The following is a 21494-nucleotide window of genomic DNA, read 5'->3' on the forward strand; positions in this document are numbered from 1 at the left end:
AAGTGAAGAGAGGCTTATTTACATAACTTTCCCAGACTCACACAGCCAGGACATAGAGGGTCTGGGTTCAAATCCAGGTTTAATGACCGCCCCCCCCCCCCCCAGACCAATAAACTGCCAAGAATTTTTTTTAAATTCTTCATGGAATTTTCCAGCAACACAGCAAGTGAGGTTAATAAGGGCTAATGCGCAGGGCTGATCTTGGACTTTTTCTATAGTCTGTCTGCTCTGTGGCCTCCAAGGGGCCCGATCATGTGGCCCTTTATAAAGACCGTTATAGTACCTTAGATAAGCTGTATCCCAGAGAGCTGGGAAATGGAATATTTGCTGTTGGGATGTGGGGCCCCTTCCACATGCATGTGCATCACGTGAAGCCTATGTGAGCATCATGATTCCTATGTGAGAAAGTAGACTTGAGTAATGGAGTGCCTTAGTAACTGAAACGGTTTCGAATTTGCTCTTTGAATTTGCGTGTTGCAAGGGGAGTCTGGCAAGATGGTGAAACCTGTGCTCCGGTTGGAGTCTCCCCCACAGGCCTGCCCCCTGCTGGCTCCTTGCCTCCAGGTCCTTGGCTGCCACTTCTCCCTGCTGTCCCAGCACCCCCCAACCCCACCTCCACCCCCACCCACCACCCCCCCACCACCCCCCCCCGCTGCCGGCCACCCCCCCCTCCACGGTGGAGGCCTGGCAGGGGCATAGGCGTAAGATATACATGATTTATGTGCCTAGTCACACAGCGGGGCCCTGGGTGTCTGGGAGGGCCTGTGTTCACCCTGCAAGTATCCAGTGCCTGAGGGAATGAGATATTAAAGAGAAAATAAAAAGCACCATGACAGGTTGAGAGAAAGACTACAGAAGGAAGGAAACCGTCCCCCCCCCCCCCACATTCATTTTGTAATGTTTATTTATTTTTGAGAGGCGGGCGGTTAGAGGCAGAAAGAGAGGGAGACACAGAATCCCAAGCAGGCTCCGGGCTCTGAGCTGTCAGCACAGAGCCCAACGCGGGGCTCGAACTCACGAACCATTAGATCATGACCTGAGTTGAAGTTGGATGCTTAACCGACTGAGCCACCCAGGCGCCCCTCCCCTCCCTGCTCTTAGGCCAAGAGGCCCCGCATTTTCATTTTGCACCTCACCCCGCCTCCTTGAGTTGCTCAAGTTTCCAAAAGCAATGCAGAGCCAGATGGGCCTTTGAACGGGGCCATTGCACCAGGCCAGGAAAGAGCTGTTGTCTTACAAAAGAATTCAGTCAGGCTTCCTCAAGCAACAGCCTCCCTTGGGGCATTTAGGAACGGGGTCTGGTTAAGAAACACGTTTGTGCCCATCTAGAAGGAAAGTTTCTCATGACCGGGATCTTAGCCTCTTTAATCACTGCTGTATCCCCAGTGCCCACAGCAGTGCCTGGCACATAGTTGGTGCTCAAAAAAATACTTGTGGAAGAAATGAATGAATGACTGCTCAGGAATCGCTCTATGGGGAGGTGTTCTTCCAGAAGGCAAGGCCTGTATCTTTGTTCCTATTCCCCTTCGAGCTGAGCGCTTGGCCGAGCACCGGGGAGGGAACCAGGTTCGTCCTCGCTGGTGGCTCAGTTGGCCCTCTGATCAAACAGGCAAAAGTCAGCCATCTTTTCACCCAGGGAAGTCTCACGCACTGGGTCTTTATGGGCACCCCCTGCACATCCGATGGGTGCAGAGGGCCCCACACAGTGCTGTGATTGTCGTGCAGATGCTCACTGATGAATGACCAGGAAATAAGTTGCGGGGGCGGGGAGGGGGGGAGCCTCCTCCAGAAGGAACGAGAATTGCTGGCTCTTCCCTCCGCCTCTGTGTGGCCAAGTTCCTATTCGCCCTGGGGGGAGGAGTTGGGGGGCCAGGCACGCCCAGCCACGTGAGGCCTCCAAGAAGAGCAGCCAGGGGCAGGAAGGGAGGAAGTTACAGCGGTGAGCCACAGGAGTCACAGATTTCACAGAACATGGACGCAGCTCTCGTCAAGGGCTGACCACAGAGCCGTAGGGGCTTGTGCTCTTTGCCCAGGTTACCTGAAATGTTGTGCCCAGAGGGCAGTGACGCACAGAGGAGTTTCAGCAAGCGTGTCTGGGGGGGCCAGCCACCTGTCGGACTAATCCATTTCTATTGGAATAACGTTCAGTTACCTAGAACTGTCAGAACAAAGCCTTAATTGTGCCACCCCCCAACTTCATACAGAACTAGATTTCCCTACCGCTGGGGGGATGAGGTCGCCTGCTCTGGAAGACAGATAGTAAGGCCCTGTGCTAATGCCATTTAGTGTCTACAAACTTAATCATTTTCCAAATGAGAACATGCCCATCAATTGTTCTCCATATTCACTGGGGGGCAAAACAGAAGGAAATAGGTTAACAATTTTGAAAAGAGACCTTGAGTAGATTGAGCAGGTGCTTTTTTAACGTAAAGATGACTAATACACGGAACAGGTTTCCAAGAAAATTACAAAACCCCCCTCACGAGACAGACAAGGCAAGGCGCTTGTCTATTCATTCAACAAGCCCCTAACAAGTGCATAGCGCGAAGCTAGGTGCTAGGGCAGACATAAAGGAATGTGAAACAGGGACAAAAGGAGAGATGGAATTCATAGGCGACACAGTGGAAAAAGCAATCACGCCTTTACTCAACGTACGTGTAAGTGCATGCCATGCAAAATATACATGCAAGGCTCGAGAGCAGGTTATGAAATTGAGTAAGAGTCCTGCTTCTAGGTGGACTAGAAGTCCTGAAACCCTTGTGCTACAAAACCTAAAAATTTTTAGATAAAATATAAAGTCTAAAATTTTAAATGAGTGGATAAGCTCGTAAGAAAACTAAGGGAGCTCACACAAGAACAAGATAGGAGAAGCACAAGTTCAAGGAGGCAAAACGACAATGCCGCTGGCTAATCCAGCCTAACCTCTTAACAGTCTCGTTTCGGGACGCAGGAGACAAGCCTTGTGCACCACTGAAAAGGAGTCAAATCAATGAACACCCCCCACCCAAACGCGAACACACGCATGCACGCACACACACACACAGCCCACACCCAGGGAAAGGCCGGATCCTCAGGAAAGGGTGAAGTGAGAAAAAAGGAAATCTACCTCCCAGAAGCACAAAGCAAAGACTAGGTCGATCTCTGCACTGGTTCTAGGGTAAGGTTTTAAAATTCTCCCTGGGTACTCATAGCCACTGATAAGCCTTCAGGTCAGAAGGGTTTGCACAGCCTGGAAAAGCCACAGATGGAGACTTTTTTTAATTGAAGGACAGTTGGCACGCAATCTCGTATTAGTTTCAGGTGCACAGCATAGCGATTGGGCAACTCCATTCATTACTCAATGCTCGTCACGGTAAGTGTAGTCACCATCTGTCACCATACAACATGATTACAATATTGTTGACCATATTCCCTATGCTTTTCATCTCTGTGACTTATTTATTTTATCACTGGAAGTTTGTACCCCTTAAGCCCCTTCACCTGTGTCGCCCATCCTCCCCCCCCCCCCCCCCCCCCCCGCCCACTCTCTGGCAACAATCAATTCTCTGTATTTAAGATTCTTTGTTTTGTTTTTTAGATTTCGCATATAAGTGAAATGATATGGTATCTGTCTTTGATTGATGTATTTCGCTTAGCATAACAACCTCTAGGCCCATCCATGTTGTCAAAAATGGTGAGAGACTTCTGATTTATTTTATTTTATACTGTTTATTTATTTTTGAGAGAGAGAGAGACAGAGTGCAAGCTGGGGAGGGGCAGAGAGAGAGAGGAGACACAGAATCCGAAGCAGGCTCCAGATTCTGAGCTGTCAGCACAGAGCCCGATGTGGGGCTTGAACTCGTGAACCTTGAGATCATGACCTGAGCCCAAGTTGGATGCTCAACTGACTGAGCTACCCAGGGGCCCCAAGACTACTGATTTTAAGTGGACATAATTTGAAAAAGTCTTCAGTGCCAGGAAGATACAAACACAAATCCTTTCTGATAATGAACTTATTCAAATTAATTAGGCATTAAGTAACTCCCATAGTGCAATGACAAATATCATGGGCTCACACTCAAAAATGATGACATACACGAGGAAACAAGACACCATGAGTAAGAATGAGCAGAAAGAAGAACAGAACATCTCCAAAAGCACTTTAACATTGCAGTTAACTAAAAATACTAATTGCCATAATGAAAAATTGAACAGCAAACACCAGACTAGACACAAATAAACTGGAAGATAGTTCTAAATAAAATACCCACCATATACCTTAGAGGGACAAAAAATGAAAAATGAAAAATATTAAAAAAAGACTAAGTGACATAGCAGAGCGAAATGGCAGTCTGTAGAATCAGGATTTAGAAAGCAAAATGAAGAAAAGAAAGAAAAGAGAAAAGAGAAAAGAAAAGAAAAGAAAAGAAAAGAAAAGAAAAGAAAAGAAAAAGAAAAGAGAAAGAAAAAGAAAAAGAAAAAAAAGCAAAAATAAAGAAAGTAGGAGTGAGGCAATCTTGGAAAAGTTAAGTCTGAGAATTTCAAAAATTGATATCACATATTCAATAAATCCAGCAAATCCCAAGCAGAATAATTTTTAAATGCATGCCTGTAGAGATTTTATGCTAAACAAAACGAAAACGAAAAGGCCTTAGAAGAAGCCAGAGAGAAAAGACAGATAATGTACAAGGGAATGAAAATAAAATGCATAGCTGTTTCTCAACAGCAAAAGTAGAAGCCAGAAAGCTGTACGTTAATATCCTCAGTATTAATGCTGAAAAAAGTGAATATCAACTGAGAATTGCCTGCCCAGTGAAACGATCTTTCAAGAAAAAGAGTAAAAAAAAAAAGAAAGTCAAATGGAGACATTTTCAGAAAAAAACAAAACAAAAAAAAAAAACACACCTGAGAATGATTACCATGAACAGATCCTCAAAACCAGCTCTTAAATAGACTTTAGGAAAAAAGGTATGATTACAGAGAGAAGGTCTGATATACAAAATTTTTGTGAGTAAATAAAGTGTAGGGAAATTAAGTGGGGAAATGTTACACAAGCATAGACTATATGAACCAATACGGTATTTAATATGCGAAGTCCAAAATGACTGAATAGCTTTAGCATGTGAACTAGGAGTAAATAGATTGATGTTAAAGCATGCTAAGGTTCTTTGATTTGGGAGGAGAACAAAGTTGGTTAACTAACTTTGGGTTCTGTAAAGTATTCATGTTAAATCATCAAAGGCGACCAATAAAAGCAAAGATAACTTACCAATGGAGGGGAGAAATGAATGAAAAAATGCCCTACTCCACACGGACGAGTCTCAAAAACATAATTCTGCACCAAACCAAGCTCATACAGAAGAAGCTGATTTATATAAAGTTAAAAAAATAAAGTAATACATTTCTTGTTTAGGGATACATGAAAATTGGGAAAATTACAAAGAGAGGCAAAGAAGTGGTTAACAAAAATTAGGATTATAGTTAGCTCTGGGAAAGGAATGTAGAAAGATATTTGGTAATGTTTATTTCTTAACTTGGGGTAATACATGCATGTTCCTTGTTTTATGTATTCGTAGTATTATTTAAACTGTACATAGGCATTCTAGATCTGGTTCTAAAATTCAAAATGTGTTCCCATTTCAATGAGCTTGCCAACTGCTGAAAGCCACACCACACCAAAACTCAATGGTTTTAAACAAAAATCATTTCTAATTGCTCTCATGCATCTGCAGATTCTAGGGGCTCAGCTAATCCCTTGGGTTTGACGAGGGACAGAGAAATACGCCCTGTTGCTTGGGAGGAACTGTAAAGTCAGATGACAAAAGTTATTAATAAAGATGGAAGTGAAAACTTGAGGTCAATAACGCACCGTATCACAGCTCTTAAGAAATTAAGAAGTTCAATAACTCAACACATTTATGTCCTTCTTTACTGTGGTAAAATACACATAAAATTACCACCGTTCACCATTTTTAAGTGTGCGGTTCAGCGTATTAAGCGCACTTACACTGTTGTGTGGCCATCACCACCAACCATCTCCAGGAGTCCTTCCAACTTGAAAAACGGAAACTCTCTACCCATCATACACGAATTCCTCATTCGTCCAGCCCTCGGTCCCTGGAGACCACCATTCCACTTTCTGTCTTCACCAACTGGATTACACTAGCAAGGCACGTCCCATAAGCGGTATCATACGTTTGTGTGAGTTTTTTGTCTTTTTGTGACTGGCTCACTTCACTTAGCATAATGTCTTCCAGATTGATCTACGTTGGAGAGTGTGTTGGCATTCACTTCATTTTTTAGGCCCACATTTCATTCTATTCACCTGTCAGTGGACATTTAGGTTGCTTCTACCTTTTGGCTACAATGCTGCTCTGAATGAGGATGTACAAATATTTCTTCAAATCCCTAATTCTATTTCTTGGGGGTATATACCCAGAAGTGGAACTGCTGGATCAGAGAGTACTTCCATTTTTAATTTTTGGAGGAATCCCCATTTTGTTTCCCATTGTAGCTACACCATTTTACATTCCAACCAAGGGTGCACAAAGGTTCCAATTTCTCCCCATGCTCACCAACACCTGTTAACTCTTTGTTTGTTTATTGGTGGTGATGTTTTTATAGTTGCCATATAATGAGTGTGAGGTAATATCTCACCGTGGCTTTAGTTTTCCCATATCCAGTGATTAGTGATTTTGAGCATTTTTTTATTTTTTTCTTGGACATTTGTATATTTTCTTTGGAGAAATGGCTATTCACGTCCTTTGTGCATTTTTAAATCAGGCGTGGGGCTTTTTGTTGTTGAATGGTAAGAGTTCTTTATATATTCTGGATATTAGTCCCTTATCAAATAAATGATTTCCAAATATTGCCTCCCATTTTGTGGGTTGCCTTTTCATTGTGTTGTGTTCTTTGATGCACAGAAGTTCTTAGTTATGTGGTTAACTTGTCAAAATTATTGCCGAATCTAATGCTGTGAAGATTTTCCACTATTTTCTTCTAGGAGTTTTATAGTTTTAATTCTTACATTCAGGTCTTACATTTAGGTTTTTATTTTTTGTATATGGCATAAAGATCCAATTTTATTCTTTTGAATGTTGATATCCAGTTTTCCCAACATCATTTGTTGAAAAGACTGTCCTTTCACCCCTTGAATGGTCTTGGCATCCTTGTCAAAAGTAATTTGACCGTATGTAAGGGTTTATTTCTAGGATCTCTATTCTATTCCATTGATCTATATAACTTTCTGTAAGCCAATGCCAAACTTTAAACGTTCTGATTCCTGTATTTTTATAGTAAGTTTTCAAATCAGGAAGTGTAGGCCTCAAACTCTGTTTTATTTCTTTTTTTTTCCCAAGCCTGTTTTGGCTATTCAGGGATTAGCCAAAGTCTCTCTTGAGATTCCATATGAAGTTTAGGATAGTTTTTTTTCTTTTTCTGCAAAAATGTCGTTAGAGTTTTGATAGAGATTGCATTGAATAAGTAGGTCTCTTTGGGTACTATTGAACTCTTAACAATATTTTGTCTTCTGATTCATGAATATAGCATGTCTTTCCATATACTGGTATCTTTCATTTCTTTCAGCAATATTTTGTAGTTTTTAGTGTACAAGCATTTCGCCTCCTTGGTTAAGTTAATTCCTAAGTATTTATCTTTTTTGATGCTGTTGTAAATGAAACTGTTTTCTTAACTTCCTTTTTGGTTTGTTCATTGATACGTTTACTTCCTTTTTTTTTTTAAGCATGGTGACTTAAACATATGCCCAAGTGGGTCATTCATCCGTGTACCAATTATTTCTTAAGTAAAAACAAAATGTTAATATTGAAAGTAGATATATTGCATAGTTATACAGCCCTTGAAGAAAAATAATCTATAATTAGGTATCTTAACCACAATGAAAATTCAGGCCCCCAAATTTTACAGGCACGTTTTACCAATTATTCAATTATTCAAGGATTCAAAAGGTTGAATATACCAATTGTTTCAGAGAATATAAAATCAGGAAAACTCCCTAACATATTCTATGAGTTTAGTATAACCTCATCATTACCAAATCACACATAAGAAAGAAAATATGACTCCTGAACACAGATGCAAATTTGTATGCAAAATATGTGCAAAATGAATTCAAGAGCATATTTTTTTTGAGAGAGAGAGAGAGGGAGAGAGAGAAGGGAGAGGGGAGGGGCAGAGGAAGAGAGAATAGTAAGTAGATTCCACACCCAGTGGGGAGCCCAACGAGGGGCTCAATTCCACAGCCACGGGATCATGAACTGAGCCCAAATCAAGAGTCAGACACTTAACTGACTGAGCCATGCAGGTGCCCATAATATATTTTTAAAACATACCATGACCACTGAGTTTATTCCAGGAATGCAGCAAGATGGCTTAATTTTTAAAAAACATTCATATATTTCACTACTAAATACATTAAAGGAAAAAATTGTATGTTTATCTCATAAAAAGCCTTTGATCTTATAAAAACGTTTGATAAAATTCACCAGCAATGCATTAAAAAAAAAAAAGTCTTAGCAAATATATTAGGATCCCTGCACACTCAAATGGGGTAATTTGAGAAAAATTTAATGACTTGTAATGGCGAGGGCATAATAAAGAAAAATCAGTTGAGATATTGTATCTTTTTTTAAGTGTATTTATTTTGAGAGAGAGAAAGAGAGCGTGGAGGAGGGGCAGAGAGAGAGGGAGAGAGAGAGAATCCCAAGCAGGCTCCACGCTGTTAGCACAGAGCCTGATGCAGGGCTCAGTCTCACAAACCATGAGATCATGACCTGAGCTGAAGTCAAGAGTCGGATGCTGAACCAACTGAGCCACCCAGGTTCCCCGAGATACTGTATCTTTTAGGTCAAGTTCCCTTAAAAGGCTTGAGACAGGGGTTCAGGTACATGTATTTACTGAGAGTGTTCTCAGGATAAAAGGAGCGAGGGAAGCAAGGAAAGAAGGTAGAAAAGATGTGATTTACCTAGACTCTGGCTTCAGTCTGATCCCGTAAGAAGTTCTGCAGCATCAATTGCACTGCAGTTGGTCCCACCTTTAGGCAGCCCAGGGAGTCAGATTTTTGTGCCCCTGTTTTACTCAATCTTTGGCTATAGGCTGCTCCAGCAGGGGGAGGTGGGAGTGAGAGTTTATTACATCTCTGGCAAGGCAGTTTTTCTTAGGCCAAAAGTAATTCTACCTGTTGAGGACATAAGAGTCATTGGTTGAAGGTATATCACGCATCCTGCAGTGTAGTAATCTAGCCTCACAGAGGTCCACTCCAAGTTGGAACCTTAGCTACAGCTTCAAGAGGATGGGGTGCCTGGGTGGCTCAGTCGGTTGAGCATCCGACTTCGGCTCAGGTCATGATCTCACAGTCTGTGAGTTCGAGCCCCACATTGGGGTCTGTGCTGATGGCTCAGAGCCTGGAGCCTGCTTCCGATTCTGTGTCTCCCTCTCTCTCTGCCCCTCCCCTACTCATGCTGTCTCTCTCTGTCTCAAAAATAAATAAAAACATTAAGGAAAAAAAAATTTTTTAATTAAAAAAAAGAGGCCATTCCATCACCCTTTTGGGCTAGCCACTTCTGAATGGTACAGAATACAGTAGGACCTAAAGTCATGTGCCCATGATCTGTGCCCGTCATCACACCTACTTTGCTGTCAAATGAATCCCTTAGTCCAAGACAATATCAAAAAGAATCCCATATCTATAGACAAGACATTCTGTGAAATATTGGATAATGGTTCTGTTCAAAGTTCTATAGACAAAGAAGGCAACCCGATGCCCCCGAAACATGACGCTCTCAGTCAGGGAGAATTATTGTCCTTTCTGGGATTAAAGGGGGTTGATTAATCAATTTGCCACCAGGGATTGGTGGTCTCTCCAAAGGCTGTTAGTATATGAGAGGCTCAGCACTGGTCTCTGTCTCTGTGAATGGCAGATCAGACACTCACCAGTGGTAGTGGCTGGGTCATCCTTGGTGACAGGAAGTCTAGGATGCTGTACTAACGTGTAGCCTGCATCTGTCTACCAGCTGTACTCTGAGCCTATTTCACCACATCATTATATTGAGGACAGGAACTAGTTGGCATTTACTGGCCAGGCAATTCTGTTCACTTGGTAATTTAGTGCCTCTTCTATGGTGAATGCTCTTTTGAGACCATTAACAAATGATGCAAAGATTCTCACATTTGGTGCCCCCGACCACACATTCATCCACATTCCTCCTCTCCAGACCTGCATATCTTCAGTCTTATAACCATGCTTCTCCAAAGCCCCTGACCAATCGGCAAAGCGTTTCAGTTCATATACATCGTTTCCTCTTCGTTTTGCTCTCCTCACAGAATAGATGCCCGGGTGGACTGCTTGAAGCTCTGTCTATTCAGAGGATTTTTCCTCACCATTCTTCAGCTCCACTCCTGAGTGCTACTCCAGAACAGCAGCGGCCCACTCTCCGAGTGCCCCATCCTACTGTGCCAATCCATCTATGAACTGAACCTAAGCCTTTTACTATAAGTTGAGCACAGGGAACGTCCACCCTGTGGACCACTCCCAGTGAATGCCACAGGTGTGAGCTGAGAAGACGGTGTTTGGACCAGCCCTTAGAAAGAATGAGTATCTTTCAATTGCAATGATTAATAATAAACATGTTTCCTATAAAAAAATTTTTGAGTGGTAGATGACATGAAACTTACATGTGCCTCTGGACTTTCTCCACCTCAATACAAAGGATTCCTGCTGGCCTATCTGACGTTAAGACTTGGTGGGTCTGACTATGCCCAACTCGGGATGGAAAGTTTTGGCTTCATGATCATTTGGGGTCACATTGTTGGACTCTGTCTTTACCAGGACCCAGAAGCACATCAGGGAGCCCCTTTTCAAATAAGTAGAAATGTCCTCTGCTCTAGATAGCGCGTGCTTGCTGCAGAATCTTAGGAATCTCTAACCTCCTTCTAAGACTTGTTAAAGGCTCCAAAAGATATCTTTATCAGTGACAAAGACTTCTGGCATACTGAAGATCTTCTGAGTCATATGTCCTAAATTTCAGGGCTGCTTCTAATGCATCCTAGACCCGCTACGGATTGCTTTTTGAATCTGGACTCTATTCGAAACCAGCAACATCCCACATCATGTGGGTCAGAACAGTTTTCTCAAACGTGGATGATGCTGACTCTAAAATTGAAGAGAACTACCAAGCACCGTGCTTCTTCTCAGTGGTAGGAAGCACAAGGCACAACAGCCTGTCCTGTCATGTTCTGGACCACAGAACCACTGAAAACTGCACCAATGTGGCTGGTCCTTGAATTTTTTGTAGGATTTTTCTTCCACCCTCTGGAGCCCATATGCCTTACCAAAGCACCCTGATTATCTACCACTCCTTGCTCATCTGATTAGCATGATGTCATCGAAGCAATGAACCAGTGAGGTTTTCTGTGCAATGTCCAAATGGTCTGGTTTCCTTGGGACAGAAATCAGAGAAATTGATGTAGCCCTAAGGCAAGACCATGAATGAATGTATCCTGTTGTCCATTGTTAAGTGGATCCAAAGTATTTCTGATCCTATTTTCCAACAAATATCAGGAAGGATGCATTTGCCAGATCAATAGCTGGTATACCAGAATCTGTCCATCTGGTTTAATAGATTCCACATCTGGCCCAACAACTGCAGCTGGGATTTAAACTTGGTGACGTTTGCATTAGGTCACCGTCATCCGTGCTAACCCAACTATTTTTGTAGGGACTAGAGTGGCAAAGGAGAGGATATGATGAGGATCACTATTCCTGCATTCTCTGTATCTGAGGATGGCAGGGATCGTCATTCCCCTCATGATTTTAGGGGATACTAATTAGCTTTTTCGGCTACAATAACTCTTCCTCTAAAATTCAAGAGACAAGTGTGAGTTCCAAATACTAGCAGGTGCTTCGTTCCTATCATACATTCAGGAATCCAGGACGTAACCGCTAGGTGAGTCTGTGCACTTTGTGGACCCACTGTGAGATGGACCTAAACTGGGACTCCATTTATCACCTAATCTCAATGTGCCCCTACTCTAACACAGGTCCAGGAAGGCAGGAAACAACTCAACTCGGTCTTGTCTCCAATAGTCTCCCAAAGAGGTGAGTGTGCCACTTTCCTCAGCATACGATTACCCAAGCAAATGCTTTAAGGGAAGGACTAGGCAAATCATTACTTTATTCAGATACCATGATGTTTCGGGATCCTTTAAGGAAACGTGGCCTCCCTGTCAGCTGATATTTTTTTAAGTCTAAGGGCATTTCAAGTCCAGGAACAGAGAAAGGGGCTCTGACTTTCCATTGTGGCGACTGACCTCAGCCTTCTTTTCACTTATTGTTGAGGTCCTTTGATTTTATATATTGAATAACATCTATCTCTCTTGTCCTAGGACCAACATCCTCTATTAAACATCTTTAGAGGTCTATAAAGACCTTCATCTGTGGACCTTCATCCACAGAAGGCCATTCCAACTCTGCTCCCTTCTGGTCATTACATTCACCTGGCTTTGGAGAGTTAAATGTTGCCAGCTGGCATCACTTTGGCTCCTAGGGACCCCTATTCTAGAACAACATCTCCTCCCATCAGCCCTGGCCCAAGAAGATAACCTCCACTGAGCTTCTCAGCCATGTCTGTGCTCCCCTAACCAGCACATTCCTTATTATCTTGGTAAACAGGGTCTCCTACAGGGCCCCTCAAGAAACAGCATCAGCTGGTGGTTTCCCTGTCTTAGCAAATCTCAGCAGGAGGGCCCATCTCTCCAGGCCTTTTGGTCCCCTTCCTTCATAGTCTCTATTTCAGTTATCATGACCCAACACTTTTCCTGAGCAAAGTCATCCAGGCAAGTCTTTGCTTTTGGGCCCTCAGCAGTGTTTTCACTCCTATATAACAGGAGAGTGTCTTCATATTGGCAAACACTCCCTTTTCCAGTCTTACACTGATCCACCTTGACCCTGCACCCTCAAGAACTCTTCCACAGGTGCACCGAGAAACATGAAAAGACATAAAAGCAAAAAGACCAGAGGCAACCCAACTGTCCCTGAATGGGGGAATAGATAATGAAATGACAGTCTTTTCTTTTTCTTTTTTTTTTAAAGACAGTATTTTCTTATAATGAACTGCTTACCCATTACCAAGACCAATAAGGAAAATGAACGGGGGCGCCTGGGTGGCTCAGTCGGTTAGGTGTCCGACTTCGGCCCAGGTCACGATCTCGCGGTCCGTGAATTCGAGCCCCGCGTCGGGCTCTGGGCTGATGGCTCAGAGCCCGGAGCCTGCTTCCGATTCTGTGTCTCCCTCTCTCTCTGCCCCTCCCCCGTTCATGCTCTGTCTCTCTCTGTCTCAAAAAAAATAAATAAACATTAAAAAAAAAAAAAAGAAAATGAACGAAGTGCAGATACGTCAGTATGAATGAATCCTCAAAGCTTTAAAAGCAAATCGCTGAAGAATACATACAGTATGACCTTGTTTTTATAAAGTTCAAAATCAAGCAAAAGAAACAATGCTTACAGTTTGATGTAAACATGATAAAATCTAGAAGGAAGCAAGGAAATTCAGGAAGATAACGCTGGTAGAGGGAAGGACATGGGGTCAGAGAGGAGCCTCATTAATAATATCAACCTCATTAGGGGCGCCTGGGTGGCTCAATAGGTTGAGCATCTGGCTTCGGTTCGGGTCATGATCTCACGGTTTGTGAGTTCGAGTCCCGCATCGGGCTCTGTGCTGACGGCTCAGAGCCTGCAGCCTGCTTCGAATTCTGTGTCTCCCCTTCTCTCTGTCCCGCCCCCGCTCATACTCTGCCTCTCTCTGTCTCTCAAAAATAATTAAATGTTAAAAAAAATATTTAAATAATAATATCAACCTCATTAATAACATGTGTATTAGATTTTTTCTACATATATATTAGTTCATAATTTTGAAATAAAAAATAAGACTTATTAGACACAATCATTTGCCTCAAGCTGCTCACAGTCTCGGAAGAGAAGTCAGACTTATAAAAACAAACCCTAATACAAAATATAGAAGAAAATTGCATCAGGGAAAAAAAGTAACTAATTATAACTGGGAAGATCAGGAGAAACTGGCGGCATTTGAAGTAAGCTTTGAGTACATTTCTAAGGAGTAGAGGGAGAGAAGAAAGTTCTCTCCGAGGTATGAGCATATGAGGATAACCTGCAGAGAATGCTGGGAAATGAGGGACATGGTCCACGTTTCCATCTATTTGCTATTCCTTCCACCTTCACCCCTTAGAATAACTTCTACAACCCCCAGGGTGTACTCATTTTCTCCAGTGAAACAGAAAAAGCACAACTTTGAGCACAGAGAAAGGTGGTTTGAATTACCTTCCAACCATTCACCAACTCTTGGACGCTCCCCCGTTCTCCTGTGCAAAATGGAGACATCATAGTTACCAAAGAGTTATCTCGAGGGATGAAAAACGTAAGGAAAGGTTGGCTCCTATTCTCAAGACACATTTCTGTCAGCGGCTTGATTTCTATCATTAGCTGGATTTTATCTTTCAATTCTATGCAGAACAGACATTGTTTCCCTGACCTCAGAGAGAAGGTGGCCTCAAAGCCCACCCAGCCATGACGTATAGCACCGGAGGAGAGTTTATTTGACCTCCCTGAGCCTCGGTCTCCTTCCTTGAAAAGCAGGAGGAAAACTGAACCAGGGGTAGATAAATCGATTTCATCCCACTCAGGGGTAGATAAAGCGATCACGTCTCACTTGCCATCGGTAGGCGGTGGCTCTCTGGTCTGAGCGAGGAAGGCTTCTGAATCTGCCTTTAGCTTCTGTGAAAGAGAAAGTCGCGGCCAGTTCGCGTCTGATCAACGGGCCTTGAGCAAGAAGGACAGCAAGTCTGCCCTCCTTCTAAATTGCTGTGGAGTCAGACGCAAAGTGAAACCGCTAGTCGGCTGGCCAGACAGTCCGAGTGATAAAGGTTATGATGAATTCCCTGCTCCCCCGGCATTTCTCGAATCTAAGTAAACAAGTCAATTTATGGTGTAGGCTGATTTCATCCCCAAAATGAGTGTCACAAAAAAGCTGAGTGTACTTTTAGGAAACGGCCCCTTTTTAGAGAGTTCCTATCTAAGGTGATGTCATGCCGAGGCTTCCAGATGAAGAGGAATCTTTTCTGGAGGAAACTTCTGACCTTTAACCAGGGGTATTCGATAGCCGATCCTCATTTCAACCGGGGCCTCTGGGTTCCAGCTTTGATAATCAATGCCCATAACAGTTCGATGTGAAACTCTGATTTGGTATATGAGTCACCATAGGCCAGTGTGGGGCAGGGGAATACCCTGTCCACTAGAAAGAAAAGTCACTGCGGCACGGGGGGGCGGGGGGTGTGGGGTGAGTCAGACCACAGCTACTCTTGAGAACCTTCATGCTGATAATTCACCCACTTATCTCAAGGAACCGAGGGGCTTTTTCCTTTAAAACAAAACAAAACAAGAAAAGTTGCCAACACCCCAACTGGGATTTCAGAAGCTAATTTCCAATTTGCTCCATTCCACATTACTTTGAGGGAATCTTTGGTTTCTTGGTATTAACATCTTGTTACGGGACAGTTTTAAGTGCTATGGAATCAGAGGGAATAAGAACACAAACTGCCTGTACTGATCCCTCAGCTTTGGCCGTTTTGAATCCATGGACGGTCTGGCTTTATCTCTTCCCCCACCTGCTGCCCACCCCATCCTCTGGGTTCTTTCGAAGTAAATCCAGCATATATCATTTTATCGGTAAATTCAGTGGGGTTTTTATACTTGTGCTTCGCAAGTTGAAAAAGCTCTACCAAAACTTATCCCCCATCTGTTACCACACCCTCTTACAGACCTGGCTGCAACCTGTCCCAGGTCACAGGGATAGTAAGTGACAGAGCCAGAGGTTAAACCCGGGAAGCTCCAGCTCAGACCAGCAGATAAATTATTTAAACTCAGAGCCCTCATCTAATTACAAGCGACTCTTTAATAAAAAATACTGAGGGGCGCCTGGGTGGCTCAGTCGGTCGAGCTTCTGACGACGGCTCGTGTCATGATCTCGCAGTTCATGAGTTCAAGCCCCGCGTGGGGCTCTGTGCCGACAGCTCGGAGCCCTGAACCTCCTTCGGATTCTGTGTCTCCCTCTCTCTCTGCCCCTGCCCCGCTCTCTCTCTCTCTCAAAAATAAATAAAACATTTAAAAAAACAAATAGTGAATGTGGAGAGTAGCTGCTAGCTTGCATAATACAGTCAACCAATATTTCTAAGCACCTACTATGTTCACAATAAACACTTATATATAAATAGTGTTTTGCAATGTACAAAGCCATTTATTTTTTTAATGTTTATTTTTGAGAGAGAGAGAGACAGAGAGACAGAGCGGATGCATGAGTGGGGGAGGGGCAGAGAGAGAGGGAGACACAGGATCTGAAGCAGGCTCCAGGCTCCGAGCCATCAGCACAGAATCCAATCCGGGGCTCGAACTCATGACCCATGAGATCATGACCTGAGCCAAAGCTGGACGCTTAACCGACTAAGCCATCCCGGCGCCCCCGTTAAAAGCCCTTCAAACTTCCAGATGGCCCCTGAGAACTATTACAGTGTGTATCTTATGAGGTAATAAAGTTCTGAACAGCCAGCTCAAGCTCTCTAAGTTTTGCTGGTAAGCGGTCTCAAACTCTGACTTCAAGGGCAACTCCCCTTCCAATATATAGGTCATGTGTTGCTGTCAGCAAAAGTAAAGCCTGGAAAAGCAAAAAGCATTGTACAAATGTAAGTGACGTGCCTCCTTCGCTACCAACAACGATCTACTGAACAGAATACGTGAACAGCGAGCAGTGTTTCCCAAAGGAGGGCAAACAGAGTATCAACTCCTGAACTCACTACAAATTATTTGTGAGTATCTATCTGAAGGCCTCATCTTGTGGCTGACTACACCAGCAATTCAGACTGTGGTAACACGCTGAAGTCTGAAAAGACGAGATGTGCTCTAGCGAAAATGAGAGCCCCCACAGGAAATTCTGCATTACTGAAAACCACTCATCTCCAGCGTGGCTCTGCCCCCCACCCCAAGCCCCACGGCCTGGTCCCTCCCCTGGGAGGAATGGGTTGATTGGGAAGTTAGACATTACACCAAGCCACACGGACAAAGCCTGTCTGAGAAGCAGCCTCAAGAGGGAAGAAAAAAATGCATTAGATAAAGGAAACTCAAGAGGCCACAGGAAAAAAAAAAAAAAAAATACGAGCACTGAAATGGCATTTCCTGTAGTTTCAGGGAAACATGCACTGTCGTCATTCTGTGAAACCTCATCCACTATTCTGCTTGCGGGCAGGGAATACGAGGAGAAGCCTGCCGGTGTTTCCTGCCTCCTCCACTCCTGCGAGCTCACAAAACCACCCATCAGAATCTTCTACCATGAGGCCTCTTGACCCAAACATTCAAGCTACTCTTTCAACAGAGTGCTCTTTCTGCACACCAAAAAACAATGCGTGCGTTAGTTGTTCAGTGGACCCAAAGGAAAAAAATGTTTGCTTCACTGATGTACTTGAGACGTGTTGCCTTGAATTACTTTTGCATGGAATACTTAAAATATATTTCCAAACGGTCAAATGTCAACCATGCGCACATTTTCAAGCAATTTAGGGTTTAGTATGTTCTAGTGAACGAATTCCTATCTTGCAGATTTAACCAAAAAGAGCCCTTTGAAAAGTCTTAGTTATTTTTTCAAATAAGAGCTAAATAGTCAGTCCACTTGGTAAGTATCTTTGGCTGTGATTTTTAATTTTTTTTTTTATTTTGACCTAATTTTCCCCCAGATACAAGCCAGAAAAATCTGCTTACATGAAGATAGTTTTAAGGTGACAGTAAAATTACCAATTCCAATGAGGCAGATAGGACATCGTGTCTCCTACGAGAAGGGTCTAAGTTATGATATGTATCTTCCAGGAAGAGACCATGAGGTGGACGGGGTGATCAAAGCAAAAGACATTGCCGGAAAGTCTACACTGATAATGAATCTTGTTTATGAGTGGCATGACCTTGTTTGCATCATTGATTTTTGCTTCCAGTCCTTAGTGGTCATTTCCTGCTGGTTTCTTAAAATGAAATGACCAAACCATCCCAACCTCATTCCTGCCCCCCAAAAACTAACAGCCTCAATTCAGTTTTGTGGTTACTGTTATCCCATAGGTTCTAATCAGACATTTTTTCCCCCTCACCTGAGCTTAGCAAACTTGCTCATTCCTGAGCTGTGGAACCAGCTGGGGACCTCTTACCTCATGGATACATGAAGGACCAATAAACATTTAATGAGTATTTGGAGTTTAGGCTCTATCCTGAAGTTGATTTTTTTTTTTTATGGTGGAAAAAAAATGTATATTTAGATTTAGCCAGCTGGACTCCATCTCAATGAAGCCAATTTTGTTGGCGGAATCCAAAGTGTCATAGTCGGGACTCAGCCGAACGTATGCCTTCTTCTCTCCGTTGGGCCCGACCCGGGTGTTGACCTTGGCCACGTCAATGTCATAGAGCTTCTGCACAGCCTGTCTGATCAGGTGTTTGCTGGCCTTGGCATTGGCAATGGATACAAGTGTGTTGTTGTCTTCTATTTTCTTCAGGGCTGACTCGGTGGTCACAGAGAGCTCGACGATGGCACAGGGCAACTTGTTTCTCTGGAGGCGCTCTTTTAAGGATATTTGGGCTGCCTTTGGAGACGCCATCAGAATGGCCATCAGAATGGCCATCAGAATGTAGGTGATAGGCTGCTCTTCCTTTTTTGTGACTGTGGATGCCGTTCAACACCACTTTCTTGGCCTTCAAAGCCTTTGCTTTGGCTTCGGCTTTGGGAGGGGTAGGGGCTTCCTTCTTTGCCTTCGGCGTCATCTTTGCGAAAGGTATCCTGAAGTTTAAACGCTGCTGACCACAAATTTATTTTTTAAATGCACTCTTCAGTAACAATCTAGATCTTGTTTGTTTTGAAGAACAGAGCTCTAGTGACTAAACAAAAATACATATACCAGATGCGCTTCTCTGTTCCAAAGGAACCAGAATGAATTTTCCAACCACATCTCCTTAAATCTCCAAACAAGGGAATGAGTGGATGACCTGGTATCTTCATTTTCTTTCCATGTAAGAGTCTGATGATCCAAGTTGGCTCAGAGAGTTCAGTCAATTTCTGAAGCCACATCTATCCCTTTATAAAACCTGGCTCTTAACCAAAATGTAGATGGCTACACACTTACACTGAGTTTGTGTACTTTATGCATTTGGGTAACTTAACATCATGCACATAGAATCTGATACTGACATTTGTCCCATATACACTTACAAATAAAAACAAGAACAGACAGCATACGATGAAGAAGGAATATGGAACTTTTGCTTTTTCACAGCCATTAAGAAGGATTCCAGGCTGCAGATTAAACTGTCACGAAGAATTATCTGCTGAATTACCTGTGTGTTCAGCAACGCTTATCATGAGGAGTAATCATTCAGTGGCAGAGCACAGATAGTAAATATAGCACGTTCTACTTACTATAATTCAGTAGTTCTCCACCTTCCACCAAATGCCTCCTTTACTGTTACGAAGTGAACCTGATAGAAAATAAAACCTGCACGCATTAAAAAAAAAAAAAATTTAATGTAGAGGGGCGTCTGGGTGGCTCAGTCGGTTGAGCGCCCGACTTCGGCTCCGGTCATGATCTCATAGCTCGTGAGGTCGAGCCCCCCTGTCGGGCTCTGTGCTGACAGATAGGAGCCTGGAACATGCTTTGGATTCTGTGTCTCCCTCTCTCTCTGCCCCTAACCCACTTGCATTCTGTCTCTGTCTCTCTCAAAAATAAATAAACATTTCTGTATATATATATATATATATATATATATATATATATATATATATGTGTATATATATATTTAATGTAGAAAGATTGGAGGGGACTTACGAGAAGTTATAAATAGAGTTTTAATGTTATTACAATGGAGAGATTAACTGTGCTGGAGGAGGGCCTTGATGACTTCCAGTTAAAGATGGTGAGTTGAGCACATGTCGTCGTCCCCATGCTCTCCTGAAGTACCACTATTGTAACAGCAAAGGGTTTTTTAAAGGCATAAGCCATAGAGAACAACAACAACAACAAAAAGTAGGGGGACTGGAAAATTATATGTAACAGACTTTGTAGAACCAAGCAATTGAACACTAACCCAGTATTGGGGGAAAGTTAAGAAAGAACCCAATATAAATTGCAGACCTCCAAAATGCTGAAGAAATGGCATCATCGGATACTTCCAGAAAAACTAACCAGAGACTTGGTTAAAAGTCTGTTTCAGTAGCAGTAAAGTCTCCATATCTACTCCCTTACTCTTGAGACTGTCCCTCTTTTCCCTGGTGCCAGGTTTATTCTCTGGACAGAGTAGAACAGAGGGCATCTGGGCTGGGGGAGACCAAGCATAATTTAAGGTGATGCTTAGGTTTCAAGAAAAGAAGGATTAAGTGAAGACATACTGAAAATTGAGACCCTGAGCACCCTCCACACTCGGCTCCCAGAGGCTGACAGCCAGACTTAAATCACCCACCAGCAGACCAGACAATGCAGAATCCACTTCAAAAGGAAAGATCTAGAGACACAAATACTGATACTAATAGTGACTTTTTCCCGATGAAACAGCATGTCCAGATCATGCTAAAATGCACCCCACAGGTAGAAATCAGGCCCCTATGTCCAGCACCATTAATCAGCTCTGAGCTCTGGATTGTTAACTATGAATGGATAGCCAAGGAGCAGCAGACATTTGGAGAAACCTTTGCATAGGAAGAAGAAAAGTCAAAGCAAAATTAATCAACAATAAAAATGTTGGGGGGGGGGGGAGTAAGAAAAAAAGAGAAGAAAACTTTAAAAAGAAATGATCATCAATTTCTTGAGAATAAAATAAGACAAGATATTCTTTCCATGAAATAAGAACAATGTTTTCAAAGAGGTTTTCCTGAGAACAACAATGTGCTTTAAAGTTAAAATATCGGGATGCCTGGGTGGCTTAGCCAATTAAGTATCCGATTCTGGATTTCGGCTTAGGTGATGATTTCACAGTTCATGAGATCAAGACCCCCATCAGGCTCTGAGCTGACAGCATGGAGCCTGCTTGGGATTCTCTCTGTCTCTGTCTCTGTCTCTCTCTCTCTCTCTGCTCCTCCCCTGCTTACACTCTCTCTCTGTCTCTCTCTCAAAATAAATAAACATTGAAAAATAAAATTAAGTAAAATTAAAAGATAATCGGAGAAAAAAATTTAATCTCTGGAAATTTTTGAAGTTAAAATTGAGGAAATATCCCAGAAATGAAAAAGGAAAAATAGAAGGAAATACACACACACACACACACACACACACACAAATTATAAGATCTAATTAAGAGTCCAGAAAAAGCTAACTGAAAAAAATGAATACGAGAATAACATTAAAGAAATTATGTGTATAAATTTCCTAAATCTGAACATTAGTTTCCAAATTAAGAGTCTAGAACTCCAGAATAA

General features: G+C 42.8%; 1 pseudogene; it reads right to left on the reverse strand.

The window, feature by feature from the left end:
* The window catches only part of LOC122225317, a 42842-nt pseudogene extending 23989 nt beyond the window's left edge, over positions 1 to 18853 (reverse strand).
* Positions 18854 to 21494: the final 2641 nt, after the last annotated feature.

The sequence above is a fragment of the Panthera leo genome, chromosome B4 (genome assembly GCF_018350215.1).
Source record: "Panthera leo isolate Ple1 chromosome B4, P.leo_Ple1_pat1.1, whole genome shotgun sequence".
NCBI classification, from domain to species: domain Eukaryota; kingdom Metazoa; phylum Chordata; class Mammalia; order Carnivora; family Felidae; genus Panthera; species Panthera leo.